Genomic DNA, 26,395 nt, shown 5'->3' on the forward strand with positions numbered 1-26,395 from the left:
TTATAAAGCTAAAATAAATGTGGGAAAAGTGAAAAAATTTCACAAGTTACTAAATTTTTGAAAATGAAAACAATGGTAAAATTTCAAATGTAAAAAAATTTCAAATGTAAAAAAAAAAATATATATATATAAAGCTATATTTTAATCTATTTTCATTTTTAAGTAGTTCAATCTTTTTGCCTTTATAAGTAAGATTAATGAATTATATGAATTAAATTTATAATTTATAATTATTTTAGTGTCTTGCAATATTTTAAGGAAATTTTAACTCCTGAGTTAAATGAAATAACATTGGTCTATTTCTTTACGTCCAAAAGAATATTAGTCTATATATATATTTTTTAAATTGCTGTATTTTAGTTTACTTTTAATTTTAATAAGTTTAAGATAATCTTTGATATTTGAATCTTTAATTTTTTCTCCAAATTTTATATTTAAATACTGAACATTTTTCTTAATTCAATACTTAAATTTTTTTTGTCCATTTATATATCTAAACATACCGAATGTTATACATATTATTTTAATATATTAACAATGTTAAAGTAATAAAATAATCAATATATAAATAATATGCGTCATGCAACATGTAATATTTTTTAACTCTTGTTTTCTTCTTCAATATCACTTCTTTAATTATAGCTTAAAGCACAAATTTTAACATAGATTTCTTTTGATATTGAATATTTTTGTGGAATTTAAAGCCTTGTGAGGACAATGCCATGCTTTAAGCATGAGACCCTTCTTGAATTATTTTTGTCATTAACTGTTAAAATAATCTCAATCAGATCGAAACTAAAGTTTGAACATATTATTTATTGAAACAAATAAAATTCTAAATAAATGTAATAATTCATATTACTAAATTTATTTGTTTATTACTTCTAAATTGATCCAATAATCAAGATAAAAATTAAACTTTCATTTTAAACATCAAGTTCGATGCTCAACGACCACCAAAACTCTGATCATTACTTCCTCTTGTTATATGATAATTATTTTAATTCATTATAATTATTTCTATTCATAACACCTCAACAACTTAAAAAAGTTAATTAAAAGGAAAATTAACAAGTTAAACAATATTTTTTTGAATAAATTGACTGAGCTTTTATTAATAAAACCATAAAACTAATACCCAAAAATATTGGGTTCAGGTCCACTTAAATAAACGGAAATGGGCAAACAATTCATTTTTTGTGATACACCCATTACTAAAATAAACAAACAAAAAGAAGAAACATAATATTAAGTGCAAGAAAAGAAATAATTAAAAAAAGGAAACCTATTGATTTTTCCCAGTCAAATCAAACAGCCTAGCCACCATTAATTCTATCGTCTTTTCATATCACCAACTTCGTCTGCTCAGCAGATAGCCCTTCCAAAAAAGATTTTTCATTTGCCTGCTATCTTTGACTACTCCATTTCTTCACTACAAATGGTTTCAGTCTAGATTTCTTCTCTATCTTCCTTATGGAGCCAGATCTCTGTGGTTTAGCTCTTCCCCCACCAGGTACAATTCTTCCCCTTCTTTCGAGTGCTTCTTTTGCTAGTTTATGGGTGAGTATTCTTTGATCTATGGATAAACTGGAAAGTAACCTCTTGAATCCTAGTTCTTTTACTCCGAATATCTCTAATACTTGTTCCAAGTACTGATTTGTCCACTTCTATCGATTGACATTTTTTGATGATTATTTTTGAATCTCCCATTATTATTGCTGAAGTTAAACCCATTAATAATACTAACTTGATAGCTTTTAACCCTGCATGAGCTTCTGCTGGAAACAGGGATGAGATATTATAATGGAGGATCGCCTTTGAGGCTTTAAACTCACCCATTTGGTCCCGAACCACAAAACCTAAAGTCGATCTAAAACATCTTTTGTCAAAAGCTGTATCAAACTGTATCATAGCCCTCGTTGTCGCCCCTATTTGATGGTAAACTCTTTCGGTATTAAAGGTAATCTTTTTTCCTTGCACCCCTTCGAGTTCTGCTATATATCTTTTGATTTTTTGTGACAAATCCCTATCTGAAATGGATTTTCTTTCATGAACATACTGGTTTCGTGAGCTCAAAATGAACCATAAAGCACAGCAACAAGTTGATGTGAACAAATCGTGATAAATTTTAGAATTTATGAATGTCCGTTCTTGAAAACTAACTATTATCACGACAAAGGCAAGTGCACTTTATCGAATAGTAGTATAGTTTATGGCAAGACCGGGATGTCGAACCCAAAGGAACTAAAAGTACTAGTATTAACTTTATCTTTATTATCTAGCCTAAAAATAAAGGGGTTTGTTTTATCTAAAATAATTACTAAACAAAGAATGCACAGAAAGTAAATTAGAGAAATAACTTTTGAAAAAACTGATTGATTAAGACAATACTCAAGGAAAAATTTATCTAGACTTTACTTGTTATTTGACTCTGAATCAGATGATTTATTCATTTGACTTGATTTGTAAAAATCCCTAATTTATATTATTACCTTTCTCGAGACTAATAACGTCTAACCTTAGGTTGATTAATTGAAATCTCTTTCTAATTAACTCTTTAGTGTTGCATTAATTCGATCTATGGATTCTCTTATTAGGTTTTACCCTAATCCGGTAAAATCTTGTCACCTTATCTCTAGGCGTGCAATCAAATCAGCTCAATTTTGCTAGATCTACTTTTAGACAGGGACTTTTGCTCCTCTGAATAAGCACATCAAAACTTGAATCAATATCCTGGAATATCAAAACAAGAATTAAGAACACATAATTAAGAACAAGTCAAATATTTATCATATAATTCAGATAATAATAACAAGATCCGTCTTAGGTTTCATTTCCCTTAGATATTTAGGGGGTTTAGTTCATATTTATGAAAGAAAACATTTCAAAAGAATAATGATAACAAAACATAAAGAAAACCCAAGAACTCTTGAAGGGAATTGAAGGGAGATATTCAGTCTTGAAGGTGAATCCGGCTTCTGAGATGGATCAATCGATTTTCTTCGAGTAATTTCTTACCTCTTACTCCGTGTGTCCTCTCTAATCATCCTCTAGTGTGTTTAAATAGGCTTTAGAATGCCTAAAAGCCCTCAAGAGTGGCCTTTTCCGAATAGGACTAAACTTGGACTCGACAGGGACACGCTCGTGTTCGATTTCTTCAATCTGTGTTCAAGGCTGTCAAACTAACACGGACGTATGGTCTACTTGTGTAAGTTGTGCTCGATTCTGTTAAAAGGACACGGGTGTGTGGTTTGTTCGTGTACGAAAGTCCAGGCTTGTTGATTTCACATGTTGGTCTATTTTCTCTGTTTTCGGCCCGTTTCTCACTCTTTTTACTCTCCTATGCTCACCTAAGTATAAGACATGAAATTAAAAGATTAGGAGCTTCGAATTCACCAAATCTAAGGAGAAATCATCCATAAATGTGCTAAGCATGGGATAAAAATATGTATAAATTACGGTTTATCAAATGCCCTCACACTTAAGCGTTTGCTTGTCCTCAAGCAAAATCCTCAACTCATAATTAAGAATTCATTTTTCTTAACTTATAATTCCTATCAATAATGTCTCAAAATAATCCATAAGTAATCATACATTGAGAATTCAACTAGAAAAATATCAAAGTTTCAAACATTTTAAGTTGAGCATTTTATCACGAAAACATAGGTGTCTCCCCTCATCTAAGTGATTACCTTTGATTCAAAATATCACAGAGTTTTAACATCCTTACTAAAGATTCACTCAAATCACTCGAGGTGTTTAAGGACAACAAGTTAGGCACTCAATAGTCAATATGAAAAGTTATTACCATAGGCTTGCATGAAAATCAAATCTCCATCACTATATATTAAGATGAAACATCAATCAAAAGGTTTTTAGAGGGTTGTAACGTGGCTTTGGTTAGGGGGTGTGGTCACAAGCTGAAAGAAAATGTTAGAATCGAGATTGAATTGAAAAATTATCTAACTAGAAAAATAACTAATCATCAATTGAATACAAGTGAGCTTCTTCTCAGAATATGGACTTAAACTTTTAAGCTCAAAAACAAAGAATTACTATTAATATGTATTTTTTTAAGCAAGTCAAGTAACATAGACTAGCTATCAAAAATAAAACATAGTTAAGTAATTTACTCAAATTAAATCTCGACAAAAATAGGGATCAAATTAACTTAGAGGATTTTAACAATAATGGGTTATGGGTTAATGTTGAGGGTAAATCAATTAATGGCTTGTTAGGCTCAAGGGGGTTCATTAAGGGTTAATTGTGAAGGTAGGTTTTTATGAAGTGAGTGGGTTAAACTTAAATGCCTTTATCATCTTGACATATCAAATCAAAGGTGTGGTCTTGACATGCATAATCAAGTAAGTTTTAGAATAACAATTCAATATTGACGCACTCAAAGCAACAATAAAAGTGAGCATGAAAGAAATAATAGATGCTCTAAAAGCTCAAGATCTCACAAAAATTATGGCTTTTTGATGTTTAAACGGGTGAATTTTATCTCAAGATAATACCTAAACTTAGGGAAACAACCTAAAAATTTTTAAATCTCAAAAATCAACTTATGCTTGATTCTCTAATTCCTTAAAGTTTAAACAATCAATACATGAATGCCTATGTTTTAATTCAAGACATATCAATAAAAACCATAAATTAATCAAAATTCATTCTAATAATGATATGAGAAGATCACATGAGAATAAGACAAAATTCAGAGATTTTTCTGATAATGATATAAATGCCCCCCACACTTAAGATGTATATTGTCATCAATGTATAAAGATGTATAATAGTAATATAAAGATAATATTAAAAGAGAGGGAGAGAAGTGAAACTGCCCTAAAATTGTGGACGATGTCCTTGGATTAGCGAGAGCGAGAATTGAAGAAAAAGCTGAAAGGGAGGCATGATTCTGAGGGATAAATGAGAAGACACCACTGTGAAGGAGAATTAAGGGAATAATTCGATGATAACCATAAAGAGAGGTAGAATATAAGACGAAGGTCTTCAAAAGTAAATAAGAGAGAATGGAATAAAAATAGAAACAAAGATAAAAATAAAAATAAAAATAATAGTAAAACACGTACGCCTGTGTTCCTCGGGGCGTGTTGGTGCACATGGTCGTGTCATTTTGACAGTTTCAACCACGAGTGATGGGCACGGGCATGTTGCATGCCTGTGTTAATTTCTCAGTTTTATCCTTGGGATGTGGGCACGGGCGTGCCGGTTGCCCGTGTTAATTCGTTCGCTTTTCCCACGCCCGTGTTTATGTGCCCATGTCCGTGTTGATTTTTTAGTTTTGAACATGGTTTATAGACACGGGCGTGTTGTACGCCCGTGTTAATTTGGCAGGATTTCCTACGGCCATGTCGAACAGCCGTCGCAATGTATCGAATCTCGTATTTTGGGAAAAAAATTACTCTTTCACACGATTGTATCACATGGTCGTCTCTTCCGGTGGTATGAGCACGCTCGTGGGTTAGGCCGTGTTTGCCATTATCAAATGTCAGCATTTTCTGCAGTTAGACTATGAATAGTTAAAGAAAAATTAAACCCTATTTAGTGAGGTTAGTGCTTGGGTTGCCTCTCAAGAAGCGCTTATTTAGAGTCTAAGCTCGACTCTGCCTTGTGCGTATATTTAGGGGGTTCGTGGAACCGTAGCTCCTCTCTATCATCTTTGAAATTCTCATCGTTATAAAATTTTAGGCGATGTCTACTTACCTTGAAGGTGCCTTTGTGATGGGTGGCTTACCTCTATTGTGCCATATGGAAAGACATTTTGGACTACGAAAGGACCTGACCGCCGTGATTCAAGCTTCTTCGGGAATAATTTGAGCCTCGAGTTATATAACAAGACAAGATCTCCCATTTCAAATTGCTTGCGTTGTTTTAAATGAGCGTCATGGCGGTGTTTCGTTGCTTCCTTGTATAGGCGTGAATTCTCATATGCATTGGTTCACTCATCTAACTCGTTCAATTGCATCAACCTCTTTTCACTTGTATGTTTGGGATCGAATTTTAGAAATTTTATAGCCCAGAATACCTTGTGTTCTAACTCAAATGGTAGATGACAACTTTTTCCATAAATAAGTTTGTAAGGTGATGTTCCTATGGGGGTCTTAAAAGCGGTTCTATAAGCCCATAAAGCATCATCTACTTTCATCGTCCAATCCTTCTTGTTTAACTCTACTGTCTTTTCTAAGATAATTTTAAGCTCTCGATTTGCTACTTCGACTTGGCCACTAGTTAGAGGGTGGTAAGGGGTGACTGTTAATCGCACGATTGTGTGATAAGTTTTAAATATTTATAATTAATCATTCTTGAAACTAACTATTATCGCGATGCAGGCAAGTGTACCTATCGAACAGTAGTATAGTTTTAGCAAGACCGGATTGTCGAACCCAAAGGAACTAAAAGTACTAGTTAATAACTGTCTTTTTATTATCTAGCCTAAGAATAAGAGGGTTTTGTTTTAACTAACTAATTAACTAATCTAAGAATTCACAGAGAATGGAATTGGGGGATTACTTTTGGAAAACGATTGAATTAAGACAATACCTAAGGAAAAATTCACCTAGACTGTACTTGTTATTCTGGCTCCGAATTGGACGATTTATTCATTTAACTTATTCCGTAGAGATCCCTAAGTTATGTTATTATCTCTATTCAAGACTAATAACGTCTAATCCTTAGATTGAATAATTGAGACTTTTCTCTAATTAACACCTTAGGGTTGCATTAACTCGATTTATGGATCCCCTTATTAGGTTTCACCTTAATTCGGTAAATTCTTGTCACCCTATGTCTAGGCGCGTAAATAACTCTGCTTAATTATGACAAATGTACTCGTAGACAGGTCTATTCCTCCTCTAAATAAGAGCTTATCTTGAATCAGTATAATGGGATATCAAAACAAGAATTAAGAACACATAATTAAGAATAAGTTAAATATTTATCATACAATTTAGAAAATAATAATAAGATTCGTCTTAAGTTTCATTCCCCTTAGGTATTTAGGAGATTTAGTTCATAATTAAAAAGGAAAACATCTCAGAATAAAGAATACAAAACATAAAGAAAACCTAAAACTCTTGAAGGGAAATTGAAGGGAGATCTTCAGTCTTGATGGTGATTCCAGCTTCTAAGATGGATCAATCGGCTTCCTTCAAGTAATTCCTTCCTTCCTCTTCGTATGTCCTCTTTTCTCTTCCTTTAAGGCGTATTTATAGGCTTTAGAATGCCTAAAAACACTCAAAATTAGTCTTTTTCAAATTGGACTCAACTTGGGCTCGGCAGGGACACGCCCGTATGAATCGTATTTCGAATCTGCCAAATTGACACGGTCGTGTGGTCTGCCCTTGTGAGGAAGTTCAGGCCGTGTTGATTTCGTACGTTGGCCTATTTTCTCCGTTTTTGGCCCGTTTTTCATTCCTTTCGCTCTCCTATGCTCTCTTAAGTATAAAACATAAAATTAAAGCATTAGGAGCATTGAATTCACCAATATTAAGAGAAAATCATCCATAAAATGTGTTAAGCATGGGGTAAAAATATGTATATATTACGGTTTATCAACTATTCTGTGGTGAACACCGTTTTTCTTAAGGGTCTTGTCAAATTGGGCATTATAAAAATGAGTACCTCTATCACTAATAATTGTTCTAGACATTCCAAATCGAGAGAAAAGTTTCTTAAGGAATCGTACTACTACTCTAGCATCATTAGTAGGTAAAGCTTGGGCTTCAACCCATTTGGACATATAATCAACAACTACTAAGATGTACTTATTCCCAAATGAACTAGAGAATGGACCCATGAAGTCGATACCCCAAACGTCAAATATTTCACATGAGAGCATATATGTCTGAGGCAATTCATCACGTTTGGAGATAGTACCTATCCGTAGGCATTTGTCACAAGAAGTAACATACCTGTTGGCGTTTTTGAATAGAGTGGGCCAATAAAAACCTGATTTGAGGATTTTATGTGCAGTATTTGAGGATTTTATGTGCAGTCTTATTTCCATTGTAATATCCTCTAGTCGGTCTTGAATGGCAATGTTCCAAGATCTTTAGTACTTCTGTCCTTGTAACGCATCTCCTAATGACTTGATCTGCACATATACAGAAAAAAAACGGGTCTCCCAAAAGTAGTTTTTCACATCAGTAAAGAATCGCTTCTTTTGTTGATGTGTCAACCTTTTGGGATAAATTAGCGGCTAAAAAATTTGCAATGTCTGTAAACCAAGGTACCTCAGAATCAGATATAGCAAAAAATTATTCTTCAAAAAATGAATCATTTATTTCAACGTCATCTAGCTATTTGGTACTTGAATTTTAAAGCCTAGAGAGATGTTTAACCGCGAGATTTTCAGGTCCTTTCTTATCCTTAATCTCCAAGCCAAATTGCTACAATAATAAAATCCATCGAATGAGTCGAGGTTTTGTATAAGTTTTAGTCAAAAGGTAGCGAAGAGCAGAATGGTCAGTATAAACGACAATTTTAGATAATATTAGATATGACCTAAATTTATCGAATGAAAAAACCACAGCTAGCAGCTCTTTCTCCATGGTGGTGTAGTTTTCTTGTGCGGCTGTTAAAGTTTTGCTAGCATAATAGATAGGTTGAAAATGTTTATCTCTTCGCTGTCTCAAAATTGCACCTCATCAGAAAATCGCCGATCGCACATTAGTTCAAAAGGCTAATTCCAATCAGTGCAATTATAATTGGAGCTTTAGTCAGTTTATCATTTAAAGTATTAAATGCTTCTAAACATTCCTGATTGAAATTAAAAGGCACATCTTTTTCTAGTAATTTAGTCAAAGGCTTAGCTATTTTAAAAAAAGTCTTTAATAAATCTTCTCTAAAACCCAGCATGTCCTAAAAAGCTTCTAATAGCCTTAACCGAATTATGGGGAGGTAGTTTTTCAATGGTTTCAATTTTAGATTTATCAACGTCAATCCCTTTACTAGAAATTTTATGTCCTAACACAATACCTTCTTGAACCATAAAGTGACATTTTTCCTAATTAAGCATAAGGTTTGTTTCCTCGCATCTTGTTAACACTCATTTTAAATTTTTAAGGCAAAGATGGAAAGAGTTATCGAAAATTGAGAAATCATCCATAAATACCTTCATGACGTCTTCTACGGGTTCGTAAAAAATGGCCATCATGCAGCATTGAAAAGTAGCAGAGCATTACATAATTCAAAAGGCATTCTACGATAAGTAAACGTACCGTATGGACATGTAAATGTCGTCTTTTCTTGATCTTCAGGAGCTATTGGGATTTGAAAATAGCCAGAGTCCGTCTAAAAAGCAGTAGTACATGTGCTCTGACAATCTTTCCAACATTTGGCCAAAGAATGGAAGGGGGAAGTGATCTTTTCTCGTGGCATCATTTAGCTTCCTATAATCAATGCAAATTCTCCAACCTGTGACTGTCCTTGTTGGGATTAATTCATTCTTCTCATTGGCTACAACAGTCATGCCTCCTTTTTTAGGAACAACCTGCACTGGACTTACTCAAGGACTGTTAGAAATAGGATAAATAAGTCCAGCATCTAGAAGTTTAATTACCTTAGCTTTAACAACTTCCTTCATGTTGGGGTTCAGTCGTTTTTAGGCTTGTACGCATGGCTTATATTCATTTTCTGTTAAAATTTTGTCGATGCAAAAAGAAAGGCTGATCCCTTTAATGTCAGAAATTTTCCAAGCTATGGCCCTTTTATGCTCTCTTAAGACTTGGAGTAATTCTTATTTCTCTTTGGGTTGCAAGTTAGACGCAATAATTACCGGTAATGTAGAGTTATTTCCAAGGAATGCATATTCTAAGTGATTCGATAATTATTTAAGTTCCAATTTTTGAGGTTCTTCAATACAGGGTTTTTGGTTAAGTTTATCATTTACCTTAATACCCTCATATTCTACTGGTCTTGGGGAGGGTTCACTAGAGTTCAGTTCAGTTCTTATCTCAGAATTATCATCCCCCTACTCTTCTTGGACAAGACACAGTTCCAACGTGTCCTTATGTATAATTTCCTGAAAAGAATCTTGAGTAGCATAATTAATAAAGTCAATAAAATAACATGAGTCATCTTGTTCCCTAGAAAATCTCATGGCATCATAAATTTTAAAGATAATTTCTTTGTCACCTACTCTAAGTACCAATTTACCATCACCCATATCAATAACAGCCCTAACAGTGGCTAAAAATGGACGACCTAAGATTAAAGGCACTTCAAATTCCTCATCCATGTCAAGCACAACGAAATCAACAGGAAATATAAATTTATCTACTTTTACAAGTACATCCTCTATAATTCCCCTAGGATATTTAACAGATCTATCAACTAATTGAATACTTATCCTAGTGGGTTTAGGTTCCTCAAGACCAAGTTATTTAAACATTTTATATGGCATCAAATTAATGCTAGCGCCTAAATCAGTTAATGCCTTATCAACATTCAAACTACCAATTAAATAGGGAATAGTAAAACTGTAACGCCCCCACGCCCGAAACCATCACTGGAGTCAAGCTTGAGGTGTTACTAAACTTATCTTACCTTTTAAACAACTCTAAATCACTTATTTTAATTTTCTAATAAACTATTTTTCTGCGTCATGGTTACTTAAAATTCATTTCTTGAGTTTCAAAACTCAAATTAAGATCCGTAAATTTTTCATGAAACTAGACTCATATATATATCTAATAATTTTTTCTAGAATTTTGACTTAGCCAATTAGTACAGTTTATTAGTTAAAGTTTCCCTGTTTCAAAACTTGATCTGACCGACCTCTTCTTACTACGAACCATTTTTATTCCTGTAAAAATTCATATGACTAAGTCGTTTGTTTCTCTCAAAACTAGATTCAACAAGAATTCTAAACATATAAATTATACCTTCTAATTAGTTTTGTACAATTTATGGTAAATTTCCAAAGTTGAAACAGGGATCCAAATCGCTCGACCTGTTTCACTAAAACTCGATATATCATAAAATATAATACTTTTACCTATTTTTCTTATTCCATAAGAAAATATACATAATAAGCTTTAATTTCATATATTATTCATCTTCAAACTATGTTTCTACAATTTTAGTGATTTTTCAAAATTACATCATTTCATTACTTGAATCTTTTTAGGTTACTTTCACATTTTTCATAATTTTCATGTGATAATCATCATTCAATCATACATATTAATAAACATGTATATCATCACTATTTTCTTAGCTAATCACTAGCAAGTATTTACACATCATTCATTATTCATATTATACCAAAAGTAGCTAAGTTTCTATACATGCCACACCCAAAACAAAACGTCTAGTTATACCGAAGTTATTTCTTTGATAGTGTGATCGGCCTCCCACATTTCCTTCGATCCCCGAGTGACTAGATAAGTACTATAAGAAGAAGAAAATAAAGAGATTAAGCACTAGGCTTAGTAAGCTTACAAGCAAATAAATCACAACATTCAACATAATGGATAATTATGCATAATATCATCTAGCATCATAAATTTTTTACTTCTCAATTTCTATCTTCTTATTTATTCCCTTACCTTCTTTCTTACCGACCTTTCCTTTTCATAAGTATAATCTACTTTTCCTTTGTCGTTAATTCATCGTAATTTAACTCGTATCCCGATTCGTTGAACCACTCCTAATACTAAGGATACTAGGTCGCTTCTGTCTCATCAATATCTCGCCAATGCCATGTCTTTGACATGGACTTACATGAATTATTCTGCTCCAATGCCATATATAATATGGACTTACATGGCTCAATCTCGTCTCTAAAGCCATATTTCTAATATGGACTTACATGGCTCATTTTCGTTACGTCACATCAACCCTAATATCCTAACATTCTTAGGGTTCAACCGGCTTTCTAACACTTTTCCTCGTCACTTCACCTTAAATTCGACTTTAAATATTTTCATAACATAATATATAAATGCTGGAATTGACAATAATAATGTAAAATAAAAGAATATTGCATTTATTTATCGTAAACTTACCTTGATACAAAATGTGACTAAACCTTACAATTTAGTCCTTTACTTTTTTTTCCTCGTTCTTCTTTGGATTCTTGATCTATAATATAAAATATTTCTACTCATTAGCATTTATTTGATTTCTATTTCACTTCACAATTTATACTTGTTCAAAATTCAAAATTGCACTTTTACCCCAAAATTTACAATTTTACAATTTAGTCCTGCTCAATTCACCCATCAATTGAACTAATTTTTTCTAAATTAACACTTTTATTTTATCATTATAAACTATTTCACGACCTTTGATATTCAATTTCAACACCAACATCTAATTCACAATTTTGCTCACAATTAGGTCCTAAATACCATTTTCTATCAAAATGACTTAATAAAACAACCTTAATATGAAATTAGAACTTCAATTTCATAATAATTCATCATAAACTACCCTTACTCACCAGGTAACTTCCAATTTCACCCACCAAATCAAAAACTAATGAATTAGATGATTGGACTTAATTGTAAAAGTCACAAAAACATAAAATTACTAAGAAATAGTAAAATTGAACTTACATGGTGCAAAATATGAAAAACCAGCATAGGAGACCTGCTGCGTTTCATTTGAGAAAGATGAAGAAATGTCTAGATTTTCAATTACATCATTTTTTAACTATTAACTTTTATGCTAATTCCAATTTTGTCCCTTGTTCACATTATTTTCTTGCTTATTTCATACCCAAATCGTCCACCATTAACCTTTGGGTCTAATTGCTCTTTAAATCCATCTTTTAAATACTTAAGCTATTTACTCACAATTTAACAAATTTTGAGCTATTTTCGATTTAGTCCTTTTTAATTAATTAGCTATCCAAACATCAAAATTTTCTAACGAAACTTTAATACTAACTCAATGACACTTCATAAATATTTATAAAAATATTTATAGCTCGATTTTAAATTTGAGGTCTCGATACCCGCTTTTTGACCGTCGACCTAATAAATTATTTTAATTCACTAATTTCACCATTTCACAAATTCTTCTAAATTCTTACTTGACTCATAAATATTAAGTTACTATCTTGTTCAATCTTATTTGTCCGATTTAGTGATCTCAAATCACCATTTTGACACCACTTGAAAATTAGTAGTTACATTCTACCTCGGATTTGTGGTTTCGCAACCTTTGTCCGCTTAGGCCCTATTTCGGGATGTTACAAAAACTTCCTTGGTCTTTCAGTTTGGTTGACAGTTTATTTTGGAGTATGGCCGAGCACTCCTCATTAAGTTCCACTGTAGATAAGTTTTCAAACTTCTTTTTGTTTGTTAGAAGCTCCTTTAAAAATTTTGCATATATAGGCATCTGCGATATAGCTTCAACAAAAGGTAAGTTAATATGCAGTTGTTTAAAAAGTTCAAGAAATTTTCCGAATTGTGCATCCATGTGGTATTTCTTCAACTTTGCTGGATATGGGATTGGTGGTTTATATTGCTTTGGCATTGGATTATCATTGTTTTTGGGTTTTTCCTCCTCTCATTTGTCTCTTTCAGCTTCTTGTGGTGGTTTCTTTTTGGATTCAACTAACACCTGCCCACTCCTTAGTGTAACTGCTTTTACATGTTCTTTTGGATTTGGTTCGGTGTTACTAGGTAAACTTCCTGGTGGTCTTTCTGAAATTATCTTAGCCAGCTGCCCAATTTGATTCTTGAGTCCTTAGATCGACGCTTGCTGATTTTTAAGTGCAGTTTCAGTGTTTTGAAAACGGGTTTTCGCTACGAAAATAAATTGACATCATCTCCTCAAGGTTTGGCTTTTTCTCTTACTGGTAAAGTTGTTGTTGGAAACCTAGAGAATGTTGTGGTCTCTGATTTCCTTGGCTTCCCTATAAAAAATTTGGGTGGTTCCTCCAACTTGCATTGCAAGTGTTATTATAAGGATTATTTTGAGGTCGAAGATTATTACCCATAAAATTTAGTTGCTCGTGTTCTATGTTGTGGCCATAAGGTAGGTATTCTGAATTGCTCGTTCCATCTCCATTTGTATTGCATTGCATTACTGGGTGAACCTGTGAAGAGCTAAGTAAATCATCAATTTTTTTATTCAAAAGTTTTACCTGATTAGAGAGAATGGTGATTGAATCGGTGATAAAAACGCCGGCTACTTTCGTTGGCTTTATCCTCATGACTTGCCACTGATAATTATTCAGTAACATCTCCTTTATAAATTTATAAGCCTTCTTAGGTATCTTATTATTGACAGTCCCATCAGCAGCTGCGTCAATCATCTGTCTAGTCGAAGGATTCAGGCCGTTGTGAAATGTTTGAACCTGTAACCATAAAGGCAGCCCATGGTGACGGTACTTTCTCAAAAGGTCCTTGTATCTCTCCCATGCATCATAGAGTGTTTCTAGATCCATCTGCACAAAAGAAGAGATCATTCCTTAATTTCGCCGTTTTAGTCGGCGAAAAATATTTAAGTAAAAACTTTTCGGTCATTTGTTCCCAAGTAGTGATTGACCATCGTAGTAATGAGTTCAACCACTGTTTAGCGTTGTTCCTCAATGAAAAAAGGAATAACCGAAGGCGAATGACATCATCAGAAACGTCATTGATTTTAAAAGTATCGCAAAACTCCAAAAAATTCGCCAGGTGATTGTTTGGATCCTCATCTTGCAAACCATCAAACTGAACAAACTGTTGTATCATTTGAATTATGCTAAGTTTCAGTTCAAAATTATTTGCAGCAATAGTAGGTCTAACTATACTTGACTCAGTTCCTGTTAAATTCGGTTTAGCATAATCATACATAGTGCGTGGAGCAGGATTCTGATTTACCGGATCAGCAGCAATTGTAAGAGGTAGCGAATTTTCCTGATTTTCAGCCATCTTCTCGGTTGTGGTGTGAATGTCGTCCTCTTGCTCTTCCTCTGTGTATTTTAGGCTTCGCCTTATTTTTTTTCGGTTTCTGTGAGCTGTGTGATCGGTCTCACTATTAAAAAGTAATGGTCCCAACGGGTTTCTTCTAGCCATACACTATAAAAACCTTCCAGAAGGGAATAAATGAAAAATTAGAAAAGAAAATAAAAATTTAAATTGCAATAAAAGTAAAATGGCTAAAGTAATAAAAATCGAGTGTTCTTAATATCTTGGTTCCTCGGCAACGGCGCCAAAAACTTGATGTGAACAAATTGTGATAAGTTTTATAATTTATGAATGTCCGTTCTTGAAAACTAACTATTATCATAACAAAGGCAAGCGCACCTTATCGAACAGTAGTATAGTTTATGGCAAGACCGGGATGTCGAACCTAAAGGAACTAAAAGTACTAGTATTAACTTTCTTTTTATTATCTAACCTAAAAATAAAGGGTTTTTTTTTATCTAAACTAATTACTAAACTAAGAATGCACAGAAAGTAAATTGGGGAAATAACTTTTGAGAAAACTAATTGATTAAGATAATGCCCAAGGAAAAATTCACCTAGACTTCACTTGTTATTTGACTCTGAATCAGACGATTTATTTATTTGACTTGATCTTTAGAAATCCCTAGTTTATATTATTATCTCTCTCGAGACAAACAACTCTAACCTTAGGTTGATTAATTGAAATCTCTTTCTAATTAACTCCTTAGTATTGCATTAACTCGATCTATGGATTCTATTATTAGGTTTCACCCTAATCCGATAAAATCCTGTCACCCTATCTCTAGGCGTGCAATCAACTCCACTCAATTATGCTAGCTCTACTCTTAGACAGAGACTTTTGCTCCTCGGAATAAGCACATCAAAACTTGAATCAATATCCTGGAATATTAAAACAAGAATTAAGAACACATAATTAAGAACAAGTCAAATATTTATCATACAATTCAGATAATAATAATAAGATCCATCTTAGGTTTCATTCCCCTTAGGTATTGAGGGGGTTTAGTTCATATTTATGAAAGAAAACATCTTAAAAGAATAATGATCATAAAGCATAAAGAAAACCCAAGAACTCTTAAAGGGAATTGAATGGAGATCTTCAGTCTTGAAGGTGAATTCGGCTTCTGAGATAGATCAATCAGCTTTCTTCGAGTAATTTCTTACCTCCTACTTCGTGTGTCCTCTCTAATCCTCCTCTAGTTTGTTTAAATAGGCTTTAGAATGCCTAAAATCCTTCAAGAGTGGCCTTTTCCGAATAAGACTAAAATTGGGCTCGACAGGGACACACCCGTGTTCGATTTCTTCAATTTGTGTTCAAGGCTGTCAAACTAACACGGGCATGTGGTCTACCCGTGTAAGTCGTGCTCGATTCTGCTAAAAAGACACGGGCGTGTGGTTTGCCTATGTACGGAAGTCCAGGCCATGTTGATTTCACATGTTGGTCCATTTTCTCTGTTTTCGGCCCATTTCTCACTCTTTTTACTCTCCTATGCTCACCTAAGTATAAAACATGAAATTAAAGGATTAGGAGCATCGAATTCACCAAATCTAAGGAGAAATCATCCATAAATGTGCTAAGCATGGGATAAAAATGTTATAAATTGCGGTTTATCACAATTCCAGCACTATTCCTTAGTACCATTTTTGAAATCTCAAGTTAGCCACTCCTAGATATTTTGATTCATACGAGTTGTGATCCAAGAGATGTTAAGGTTTTGCCATACTTCAATGATTGCACGTCATTGTCTGAAGGCATGGTGGTTGTCCTCTTCTTCGGAGCAACATTGAGGATATGTGACATTTGGGATCACTCGCTTATGTCTAAGGTTGGCAAGGGTAGGGATATAGTTCTTGGAGATCTCCCATATTGTTAATGTATTTTTTTATGGTAGTTGTAAATCCCATAGTTTTTTATTGAAATCTTTGATTTTGATCTGTAATAAATAACTATTAAGGTCCAAGCTAGCATATTGTAATAGTTTATAGGCGTTTCGTACTGAGTATGCTCCGGAAGGTTCTCCTTTCTACACTTGAAAGTCTTCATCGTCTGCTTTTGCAAGAGGGATCTGCAAGATCTTTTGGGCAATTTCCGTTTGGAAGGTATTGTTGACTACTTCCGTTTTCCATGTTTTATTTTTCGCTATCAGTTAGATCCGAGACTAATTGTAGTTCATCATTTTCCTCTCTGTTTTGCTAGCCAAGTACTTCAATCCCTGGGATCCAGCAATCATTCCAAATAGATATCTCATTCCTTCTTCCTACTCTCCAGCAAAGCCCAGTTTGAAGAAGACCCTTTGCTGGCCAAATGCTCTTCCAAGTAAATGAGGATAGATTTTCTGACTTTGCATTTAGAAAATTGGAATTTGGAAAATAATTTTTTTAAGAACTCTATCCAAAAGAGAATTTGGATAGTTAAGAAGGTGCCAGCCACGCTTGGCTAATAACATAATATTGAATATTGAATTGACAAAAATTTCAAAAACCCAAACCGCTATTCTCTTTTAAACTGCAAATGTTTTTCCAAGAACACCAGTGAATTCCCTTCTTTCTACGTCCCTTTTGCCACTAAGAATTGGTAATAATACCTTCCAGTTCATCAAATTATGATTTTAATAATAAAAAAGATCTATTGAATATGTCGGTATAGCTTGTAAAACAACCTTTATGAATATTTCCTTACCACCCTAAGACAGATATCTGATACCCCAGTTATCAATGTGCTATTTTAGTCGATCTTTTAAAACTTGAAAGGATTTCTTTTTTCTTCTACCAACTATACTCGAAAACCCTAAGTTCCTTTCCGGTTCATTTGAGCTATAAACTCCTAGCTGATTCACAACATATTGCCTATCTTCCTCCGATGTATTTTTACTAAAAAAGACAGTTGATTTGTCAAAGTTCACATACTGAACCGAACCTTTTTTGTACTCACGTAGAATCTCCTTAATTATGCAAGCTGCTCTCCTTGTTGCCTCCCCAAATAAGATGCAATCATCTGCAAATAATAAGTGGGGCACCTGTGGACAGCTTCTGTTAACCTTGACACATTTTAAGAGCACTTCTCTTGTTGTTAATCTCATTAGGCATGATAAACCCTCTCCACATATTAGGAATAAAAAGGGACTCAAGGGATCACCTTGTCGAAGTCCCCTAATTGGATAGAAAACTTGTCCAATATTTCCATTAAACACAACGGAATAAGAAACAGTAGACATGCATTTCATAATAAAATCAGTCCATTTTTGAGCAAATCCTATTCGACTCATTACCTCCCTAACAAAGTTCCATTCAAGTCTATCATAAGCCTTACTCATGTCTAATTTGACCGTCATAAGACCCTTCTTCCTCAATCTCTCTATTTCAGTGAATGTAGTATTTCGTAGGCTAATAATACATTATCCAATATTAGTCTTCCTAGCACAAAAGTACTCTGTGCTTCATCAATGCATTTATTAATAACTCTTTAAAGTCTGTTTAGTATAGCCTTTGTCAATATTTTATAAATAACATTGCATAAGCTAATAGGTCGGATATGTGTCATATTAGAAGGGTTGGTGATTTTTGGGATAACCACAATGTGTGTTGAATTTATTGGACTAACCTCTATATCTCCATTCAAAATGTGTAGATAAAAAGAAACAACATATTCCTCAATGATATTCCAGGATCTTTGATAAAATATGGTTGGGAATTCGTCCTCCTTTGGTGCCTTTGTAGATCCCATTTCGAATAATGCCTCATGAATTTCCTCTCCAGTGTACGACGTTATAAGTTTTCTATTATCTTCCTCGTAGACATAATGATCAATACCCGTAAGTAAGTGTTCGTAGATGATCGTATTGCCTGCTGTGAATAAATTCTGAAAATAAGCTCGTACAATACCCTCCATTTTTTGATGGTCTTTCGTTTCCCCTCCACTTTCATTTTGTAGCTTATTAATCTGGTTTCTCCGCTGCCTCTATGTTGCTTGGCTATGAAAAAAGTTGTATTTCTATCACCAAATTTCAGCTAGTTCAATTTAGCCCTTTGTTCCTAGTAATATTCATCCTTTTCAATCTCAAAGTTTAGCTGAATCTTCATATCAATCATCTCAGCCAAATTCCTATCATCCCTTTCAGCTTCAACCAGCTCTGATAATTTTACTGTTAAGAACTCATTTCTCCTCTTCTTGTTCATTTGTATTCGCCCAACCCATGTTTTCAAACCTTTTCTTAAGAATTCCAACTTTTGCAAAAAATCTCCTGATGCCATTTCCCATATGTGTTTGACTTCATCAACAAAAGAGTCCTCCAATGTCCACCAAGCTTCAAATTTAAAACTGTTTCCTTTTCACCTTTCTTCTTCCCTTTTTGTGACAACTAAAAGAGGACAATGATCTGAAAAGAAGGCACCAGATACTGAATTTTTGCCTCGGGAAACATTGACATCCATTTCGCATCGGCTACTCCCCTATCCAGTCATTTTTGTATGTTTGTCTCTGGTAAATTTTCTCTTTCCCAAGTAAACCAACAACCAGAAAACCCCAGATCATTTAATTGACATTCCTCTAATGTTTTTCGAAATAGTTCCATTCTTCTTTCATCTTTAGGTAACCTTTTTTTTTTTTCAAACCCATATATAATTTCATTGAAATTTCCACATACAAATCAAGAGATATATTCATCATGATAAAGATTTTTCAAAACAGCCCATGAGTCTTCTCTATCTTGAGCATATGGGGTTTCATAGAAACCTATAAATCGCCACTTTCACTATCACGTCAATGTCTTCTAGAAAAGTTCTGAAGTGTGATATAAGTGTCATTACGCCATGCCAAACACAATCCGCCTTTAGTTCCTTCTAAGCCAACATCGATACCATTTGCAATGTCGAACTCTTTCCATCTGTATTCTACAAAGCTTAGTCTCCATAAAGAAGACTAATTGCGGATTATAGACCTTAAGTGAATGCCGAAGTTTTCAAATTGTCCGTGAGCTCCCCAAACCACGGACATTTCAGCTTAGGATTTTCATTGCGTGCCCAATCTACTTGCCTCTTGGCAGCCGCCGATGATAAATGATTTAGTTCTACCATTCTCCTATTTCTTGACAATACCTTATTAATTTCATCTTTTTCTGGTAAGTCATCAATTTCACCTCTAGATCTCTTCTTCCCATCTTCTCTTATTAGTGTTGCATCATCCAGATCATGGTCCATCGTGGTATGGGCTTGATCTACCAATGTACTCACCATCCGTTGGCCAATAAAAGATGATCTCCCTTCCAAATTAAAACCAAGAACTGGATCCATAATTTTTTCGAATCTCTTTTTATTTTTCGCCTTCCACTGACTATTCTCTAAACTTCTATTATTTTGATATATTCCTCCCGCATTCCCCTCCCTTTCCTCACGTAGCCATATACTATTCATAGCTAAAACTCTTCGAGACAGCTCACAAAGATAAATCCCAGCCCATTTCAGCAATTTCCATCCCGAGTGTCATCTTTGCTTCACAAAAAGAGTTACTATGGCCCAATCTTCCACAATTGAAACAGAATAATGATAATCTCTCCTATTTAAAACTGACATATGAATGCCTTACACGGTACAAAATCTATTTTCTTCTTTTCAAAGGATGCCTTACATCAATTTGAATTCTTATTCTCATGAAATTTCTATTCTCTTTTCCCATATTTGATCCATCATATTCTAGAAAATCTCCTAAAAAATTACCTAGTTGCATTGCCAAATTTTCAGAAAATAGACCAATACGAACATCGTGGATCTGTACCCAGAAAGGTGTGAAGACTACAGGCACTTGTAATGGATCTTCCCCCCATTGTAGTTAGTAAAAAACCAGCAGATGATTATTAAAGGTCTAAGGAAATCCCTTAATAAGCCTTTCCAAGTCCATAATTTGAACAAATTGAAACAAATACCTTTTCTCCCCCAGATATAGGATTTGAATTCCTCTAATAAGATGCCATAGATTCGCCAAAGTACCCTTCATTGCTAGAAAGTGGATAATTCTGGCTGTCAAGAAACAACCCACAAGTTGAAAAATCTCCCCCGCTTTTTACCTTTTCAGATCTATTTGTATTTGAATAATTTCATTTTTTTCTTCATTAATCAACAGTTGAGCTAATTCGTTTTCCATCGATGCAGGTGTAGATCTCGATCTTGGCTATCCTTCTTCATATTGTAGGAGACCAATATGCAAGGTGTGCCGATTTCAAACAGAAACCTAATAAAAAAACCTAAAACTCTTGCCAGAGACGACAGACAATAACAATATTTTTTTCTTTAATACGCCTATATCAAGAACTTCATCAATAGCTAATTGCAATCTTAAGTCGTAAAACATGTACTTTTAAAATAATAAAATCTTAAGTTGAACCAAATTAAAAGATAACATAATATTACAAGTATTGTTTAAAATCTCTAAAAATTTAGATTAAAAATAATATTAAAATAGAAAACTAAAAGGCTCCGATGAAAGAACCCACAGAGTGCGAAGGAAGTGGTGAAGGTAAACTAGTGATTACAGCAACAAAGAAGGTCCGACTGCGTGATTGTGAGGAGAATCGAGATGTCAATATAAAAATAACAAAAGAAACAATGAAGCCCCTCTATTAGAAAGATCGTCTGATGGGCTCAGGACTCTACCAGAATAAGAAACCAATTAATGGGGCAAAAGTAGAAGAAAATGAAGACTTTGAGTTCTTGACAGATGATGTGGAACGCTCAATAATCAATGGCATCCCATTGATCAATTTCTCGGATCGAATTACCCAAATCCTCATCAAGCGCAAGCAACTCACAGTAGTCATTAAACTGCTGGGGATAAATATAGGTTATAATGGATTACAAAACAAGATAACTGCGCTCTGGAAACCCTCTCAGCCCTTCAATCTAATGGATGTGGAGAACGGGTACTTTCTGGCGAAACTCAAGAATCTGGAAGATTATGAGAGAGTTTTGTGTCAAAGACCGTGGGTAGTCTTTGGGTAGTACTTAACCGTTCAGCCATGGTTTGTCGACTTTAACCAATTCAGCTATATCCTAGTACAGTTATGGCATGGATCTGACTCCCTGGTCTTCTTGGGCACATGTATAAAAGGCAAGTTGTACGGAAAATTGGGGCCACTATAGGAAAAGTCACAATTATATTTTAACACTGACAATGGTGTAAGAGGGAGGTTCGCAAGAATGGCTGTTTGTTGACCTGGATAAGCCATTGATTTCACAGGTCCTTATTAATAGAGTATCTTAAAGAATTGAGTATAAGCACCTTCCAACGGCCTACTTTCAGTGCGGGCATTATGGGCACACAAAGAAAATTTGCCCTAAAAATGAGATCGGGGTGGAAGGAGTTGGCGATGGGAACTTACCCGATAGAATAAGTTAGGGACCTGACAAGGGGGATAACAAAAGAGGAAACACAGTCCAAGGGACGCATGGACCCTAGATGCTTGTTGAAAAAAAGTCAAGAAGGACCGGAAGAATATGACGGAAATGAGTCGAAGATGACGCAGCTGGCGGAGCAAGGACATCAAGATTTCAGGTCTTGGAAAAGCTAGAAAACGATGGGCCCCCTAGTGCCCATGAAGAGGGAAGTGCAACGTTTATTGAACGAGCCCGTCCAGGCTCGCTCCATCTGAGACCAGGGAGAGAGGATGGGCCTATGAATACAGACCAAAATGCACAGCATATTGATGGGCTGAAGTTAGGGAAATCAATTGGTGATTCTTATTGTGCCAACACTACGTTGGGTGAAAAGATCAACAAATCTAACCCACAACAACAAATATTGACTATTAGAAATAAAAAATCCATAAACAAAGCTCCACAAAGTCCAGGCTATCAACAATTTTTGGAAGTAAGAGTATGACTAGTCGGAATAACACAAAATGGAGCCAGTAATACAAATGCTCCAATTTTACCTCATCCAAAAACGGATGCAGGGCATTATGAACCTCAAGCTAGCAACACTGAACCAAGTCCACCGAAAGGGACAGTTAGGGTACCAAACAAAGGAACTTTCGAAGAACACCCTGCCCCACCAAATCTTCAAATGGCGCAAGAAATTATGAAGGCCTCAACAGCAGGTATTCTCGATGCCTCGAAGCATTTTGTCGTTCTCTTTAAAGAAGACAATCAATCTATAAATAAGGGCCTTTCTTAGAAGAAAAGAGGAAAATTAGGAACCCACCAAGTCGTACTACCAGCAGCACGAGGTATTACGAAAATAGAAAACACTCGGAAAAGGAAAAACCTCAAAGTCAACAAAGAGAAAGGTAACCCTTTTAAGGTTTCTCCTTCAAAAAATCTATTATCCAAATCAATCAGTAGTATGGTTGAATTATTACAAACCCAAGTCCAGCAATGGCTGGTAAATGATGTAATACCCCTACCCGTATTCATTGTCGGAATAGGGTACGAGGCATTATCGGAGTTTACGAATTAAATTTTTTTTTTCAATTCAACATATTTTCATGATAAATTCATGCATTTATATAAGATAACGTCATCACACATATATAACCAGGTTTGTTAACCATACTAATTGTAACGCCCCCACGCCCGAAACCATCACCGGAGTCAAGCTTGAGGTGTTACTAAACTTATCTTACCTTTTAAACAACTCTAAATCACTTATTTTAATTTTGAATAAAGCTGTTTTTCTGCGTCATGGTTACTTAAAATTCATTTCTCGAGTTTCAAAACTCGAAAGTAAGATCCATAAATTTTTAATGAAACTAGACTTATATATATATCTACTAATTTTTTCTAGAATTTTGACTTAGCCAATTAGTAGAGTTTATTAGTTAAAGTTTCCTTGTTTCAAAACTCGATTTGCTTGACCTCTTCTTACTACGAACCATTTTTCTTCACATACAAAATTTATATGACTAAGTCGTTTGAATTCTAACCATATAAATTATACCTTCTAATTAGTTTTGTACAATTTATGGTGAATTTCCAAAGTGAACAGGGATCCGAAATCGCTCTAACCTGTTTCACTAAAACTCGATATATCATAAAATATAATACTTTTACTGTTTTGCTTATTCCATAAGAAAATATACATAATAAGCTTTAATTTCATATATTATTCATCTTCAAACTATGTTTCTACAATTTTAGTGATTTTTCAAAGTTACATCATTTACATTACTTGAATCATTTTTAGGTTACTTTCACATTTTTCATAATTTTCATGTGATAATCATCATTCAATCGTACATATTAATAAACATGTATATCATCACTATTTTCTTAGCTAATCACTAGCAAGTATTTACACATCATTCATTATTCATATTATACCAAAAGTAGCTAAGTTTCTATCCATGCCATACCCAAAACAAAACGTCTAGTTATACTGAAGTTATTTCTTTAATAGTGTGATCGGTCTCCGACATTTCCTTCGATCCCCGAGTGACTAGATAAGTACTATAAGAAGAAGAAAATAAAGAGATTAAGCACTAGGCTTAGTAAGCTTACAAACAAATAAATCACAACATTCAACATAATGGATAATTATGCATAATATCATCTAACATCATACATTTCTTTACTTCTCAATTTCTATCTTCTTCTTTATTCCTTACCTTCTTTCTTACGACCTTTCCTTTTCATAAGTATAATCTACTTTTCCTTTCTTTGTTAATTCATCGTAATTTAACTCGTATCTGACTCGTTGAACCACTCGAATACTAAGGATACTAGGGTCGTTCTGTCTATTAATATCACGCCAATGTCATGTCTTTGACATGGACTTACATAAATTATTCCTGTCTCCAATGCCATATATAATATGGACTTACATGGCTCAATCTTCTCTCCAAAGCCATATTTCTAATATGGACTTACATGGCTCATTTCATTACGTCTGTCAACCCTAATATCCTAACATTCCTAGGGTTCAACCGGCTTTCTAACACTTTTTTACGTCTCTTCACCTTAAATTCGACTTTAAATATTTTCATAACATAATATATAAATGCTGAAATTGACAATAATAATGTAAAATAAAAGAATATTGCATTTATTCTTGTAAACTTACCTTGATACAAAATGTGACTAAACCTTAATATTTAGTCCTTTATTTTTTTCCTCGTTCTTCTTTGGATTCTTAATCTATAATATAAAATATTTCTACTCATTAGCATTTATTTGATTTCTATTTCACTTCACAATTTATGCTGTTCAAAATTGAAATTACACTTTTACCCCAAAATTTACAGTTTTACAATTTGGTCCCTGTTCAATTCACCCATCAATTGAACTAATTTTTCTAAATTAACACTTTTATTTTATCATTATAAACTATTTCACGCCTTTGATATTCGAATTTCAACACCAACATCTAATTCACAATTTTGCTCACAATTAGGTCCTAAATACCATTTTCTATCAAAATGACTTAATAAAACAACCTTAATATGAAATTAGAACTTCAATTTCATAATAATTCATCATAAACTACCCTTACTCAGCCAGGGTAACTTCCAATTTCACCCACCAAATCAAAAACTAATGAATTAGATGATTGGACCTAATTGTAAAAGTCACAAAATATAAAAATTACTAAGAAATAGTAAAAATTGAACTTACATGGTGCAAAAATATGAAAAACCAGCATAGGAGACCTGCTACGGCGTTTAATTTGAGAAGAAGAAATGTCTAGATTTTCAATTACATAATTTTTAACTATTAACTTTTATGCTAATTCCAATTTTGTCCCTTGTTCACATTGTTTTCTTGCTTATTTCATACCCAAACCGTCCAGCCATTAACCTTTGGGTCTAATTACTCTTTAAATCAATCTTTTTAAATACTTAAGCTATTTACTCACAATTTAACAAATTTTGAGCTATTTTCAGTTTAGTCCTTTTTAATTAATTAGCTATCCAAACATCTAAATTTTCTAACGAAACTTTAATACTAACTTAATGACACTTTATAAATATTTATAAAAATATTTATAGCTCGATTTTCAAATTCGAGGTCTCGATACCTCGTTTTTGACCCGTCTGACCTAATAAATTATTTTAATTCACTAATTTCACCATTTCACAAATTCTTCTAAATTCTTACTTGACTCATAAATATTAAGTTACTATCTTGTTCAATCTTATTTGTCCGATTTAGTGATCTCAAATCACCATTTTGACACCACTGCTTGAAAATTAGGCCGTTACATTCTACCTCGGATTTGTGGTTTCGCAACCTTTGTTCCGTTTAGGCCCTATTCGGGATGTTACATTTCTCCCCTTTAGGGATTTTCGTCCCGAAAATCTTACGTGAAGAGATTTTGGTACTATTTTTGTATAGCCTCTTGGGTTCTCATGTAGCCTCGTCTACCCCATGTCTATTCCATAGTATTTTCACAAGTGCAATACTTTTGTTCCTTGATTGCTTTACCTCTCGAGCTAGAATCTTTCTGGGTTCTTCACAGTAAGTCATGTCTGGTTGAATCT

At 33.9% G+C, this 26,395-nt stretch overlaps 1 long non-coding RNA gene and 1 other non-coding gene across 2 annotated transcripts; both read left to right on the forward strand.

Annotated features, from left to right (window-relative positions):
- Positions 1-1,241: 1,241 nt before the first annotated feature.
- On the forward strand, positions 1,242-21,242 carry LOC128284114 (uncharacterized). Its single transcript, XR_008274430.1, has 3 exons — positions 1,242-1,513; positions 1,789-1,960; positions 21,075-21,242. It is a non-coding gene; the product is annotated as an uncharacterized LOC128284114 (long non-coding RNA).
- LOC128284486 (small nucleolar RNA R71) lies at positions 14,349-14,453 on the forward strand. Its single transcript, XR_008274911.1, has one exon. It is a non-coding gene; the product is annotated as a small nucleolar RNA R71 (small nucleolar RNA).
- Positions 21,243-26,395: the final 5,153 nt, after the last annotated feature.

This window comes from Gossypium arboreum, chromosome 11 (assembly GCF_025698485.1).
Source record: "Gossypium arboreum isolate Shixiya-1 chromosome 11, ASM2569848v2, whole genome shotgun sequence".
NCBI classification, from domain to species: domain Eukaryota; kingdom Viridiplantae; phylum Streptophyta; class Magnoliopsida; order Malvales; family Malvaceae; genus Gossypium; species Gossypium arboreum.